We start from the raw sequence: 3,400 nt of genomic DNA on the forward strand, positions 1-3,400 counted from the left end.
AGTGCTCCCCTAAGTTCCCGAGTAAGGGAAGCTCCTCGGTTGGGGACTTGCAAGATCCAAGCCGATGAGTAATCATGAAACTTCTAAGTACCAAAGTGTGGTATCGTTTTCACTTGCCTTATCTGTCTCATAGGTAAATGTGGCATCTTCTCTGGAAGTACTTTTCCTCCATCCATGGGTGGTATCTTTAACCGGTGGAGATGCACAAGGTAATGTATCAATTTCACTTAAAGCTTACTTGTAGTTTCAGGCTTGGTCAAGCGCGATACAAACCATGTAGTAAAAGTCCCTCAAGTCGCCGAGCTAGGAGATATGCCGAAAGAGGTGACACACAAGGTAAGCAATCAGAGCTTCCAGCAATCAATCCCAGATTAGAAGTTTGATTTCGAGTTCCGACTGATTGTTCTCATTCTCCCTATCTTGGAGGCAGCAGGAATGATAAAGAGAAGAAAAATGAGAAGAGATTATATGAGATATTTTTGCTTTTGAAGAAGTAACTTTCTACATACTTATTCTTGAACTGGGTTGGAGGGTTTTCTGTTTTCCTCCAGAGTATAAGGCCGACTCAAGAATTTGAGGGTCAAAACATGTCCATCAAATCAAGAGTGCGTTCGACCTTGATGATATGAGATACTTTTGCTGTTGACAAAGTAATAAATGAATCGACACGTGTTCTGTTGAGCTTGTCTCCACATGCTTCCTTGTATCCTTCTCACTTGCCCTATCTGTTCCTCAGACATATGTGGTATCTTTTCTGGAAGCATAAGATATTGAAGATGAGTACTTAAGAGCAATGTCAGGTAAGTAATCAGGCAAGGAGTTCCTGACTGGAAGCTTGATTTCAGGCGCTGACTGATTGCTCTCTTTCTCCTTGTTTTGCAGGTAAGAACAAGGGCAAAGGAAAAGACAGGGAAAAAGCATGATATTGGATACTCTTGCTTTTAACCCTGATGATATGAGATACTCTTGCTCTAGTGTGGTTTGTTTGCAGATGTATTATTAGGGGGAAAAGAAGCTGAGTATTTCGAGAGATTCTGCTGAGAGTACCCGCTCGGATGTGAAGAAAAGTTGAGCATTTTTTTATTTGCAGGTTGGCCTAGCTGTGGAGGATAAAGGTCGACATATATAGGAATTGTCCCAACAACGAGTAGTAACGCTGTTCCTTTACCCTTCTCGGTTATAGCAATGTAGTGGGAGCTGCAAGATTCAACTTCTTTAACTTTGTCAGAGCACTTTGAAAAAGTGGTCTGTGGTATCTAGAAAGCTGATGTTGCGTGTGAAAATTTCAGACAAGCTTTATCCAAGGAAATCTGGCTCTTGAAGTTCAGAAAGTGGTGCCTCTTCGGTTTTCGAACAAGCAATCCAATCGGGATCTGGCTCTCGACATTCAGAGAACGGTGTCTCTTTGATTTTTTCTTTGATTTTTAAGAAAGCAATCATGTTGGGAGTCTGGCTTTCGAGATTCGGAGTGCGGTGCCTCTTCGATTTTTAAGCAAGTAATCCTGTTGGGAATGTTTTCTCGATATGAGTAAAAGTTGGGCATTTTTGCTAGTCTGCCTTGCCACGGAGCACGAAGGGTGACACACATAAGGACTTTCCAGTTATCAAGCAGTGGTGTTGTTCCTTTACCCTTATGGGTAATGGTAGGGTAACTGGACCTTCAAAATTTATGTGTTTAAACTTTGTCAGAGATTTTTGGCAAAGTTATATGTGGTACCCGAGGAGCTGATGTTGTGTGTGGGGATTGTCAACATATTTTACTCAGGAAAATTTGCTTCTCGAAATCCGAAGAGTGGTGCCTTTTCGATTTTTGAACAAACGGCCCTACTGCCCTTTCTTTTATGGGGGCATCAATTATGTGCAAGAAGTACATTTAGAGAGTTATTGCTTGTAGGAATTTTCCCCTTATTTTCATACTTTGGAGATTTATTGGGCCTCATTTCTCCTTCATCATTTCTGAAAATATTTGGCCCATCCGACCATCGTTTTGATTTGAACTTTGGTGAAGAGGCAGTCATGCCTCCTCAAGACAACATATGGCGCCCATCCTTCTTATCCCATACTGGTCATCTTACCGTTGGAGACTCTGTGATGAAGAATGATATGACCGCTACGATGGTGGCCAGGAACCTTCTCACTCCCAAAGATAATAGACTACTTTTCAAACGGTCTGATGAGTTAGCTGTTAAGGATTTTATGGCTCTCAATGTTCAGTGTGCAGGTTTTGTGTCTAATATGGCCCAACGCCTATTTGCTCGAACCCGCCAAGTTAAATCATTGGCGGCTGAAGTGATAAGTCTCAAACAGGAGATCAGAGGGCTCAAGCATAAGAATAAACAGTTGCACAGGGTCGCACATGACTATGCTACAAACATGAAGAGGAAGTTTGACCAGCTGCAGGAATCTGATGATTAGATTTTACTTGATTATCAGAGGTTTGTGGGTTTGTTCCAAAGGCATTTATTACCTTCGTCTTCTGGGGCTGTACCGCATAATGAAGCTCCAAATGATCAACCTTCGGTACCTTCTCCTTCTGGGGTTTTGCCCAGTACTGAGGCTCCGAATGATCACCCTCTGGTGCCTCTTCTTTCTGGGGCTCTGCCGACTACTGAGACTTCTCCTGAGCAACCTTTGTGAAGGCTTCCTCTTGTTTGTTTACTTTGATTCATGTATATGTACATATTTGTAACTTATCGGAGATATTAATAAATAAGTTTTGCTTCATTTCAACGTATTGTGTTAAATACACCAAAGCCTCCTTCACTAAGTTCTTTGAATTTTTTTTTTCTTTTGTTGAAGCTTTGTGAGTGAAGCACGTAGGTTGAGGTAATGCTCCCTTAATTTCTCGAGGAAAACTTCTCGGTTGGAGACTTGAAAAATCCAAGTCACTGAGTGGTCATGAGACTTCGGAGTATTAAGGTGCGGTAGCATATGATAGAAGTCCCTCAAGTCTCCAGTTGAGGGAGTTGACGAAGAAGGTGTCTTGCTAGTAGCCAATTTTCTAGAGTAACAAGACTTCACCATTTTCCTTTCTAAGTGGTAGCCCAAAACTCCTCCTTCATATAAATTTGTTATGAAAGTTCTTAGGCCAAAAGAAGATGAGGCCTAGGCCCTTTTTTTTCTTTTCGAATTTCTGAATTTTTTTTTTCGAATTTTTCATTTTTTATTTTTATTTTTTTGAATTTCTAAATTTTCAAATTTCCGAATTTCTAAAATATATATATATATATATTTAAGCTTTGTAGGTGAAACTTTGGTGTTAAAGCTTTGTAGGTGAAGCTTTGAGGTTGAAGCTTTGTTGGATACTATGAATTGATTTTGCTTCACACTATCTTGATCAAGAGTGTGTAAAGCTTTTGTAGGTGAAGCTTTGTAAGTGAAGCTTTTGTAGGCGAAGCAT

The sequence above is a fragment of the Malus sylvestris genome, chromosome 3, assembly GCF_916048215.2.
Source record: "Malus sylvestris chromosome 3, drMalSylv7.2, whole genome shotgun sequence".
Lineage (NCBI taxonomy): Eukaryota > Viridiplantae > Streptophyta > Magnoliopsida > Rosales > Rosaceae > Malus > Malus sylvestris.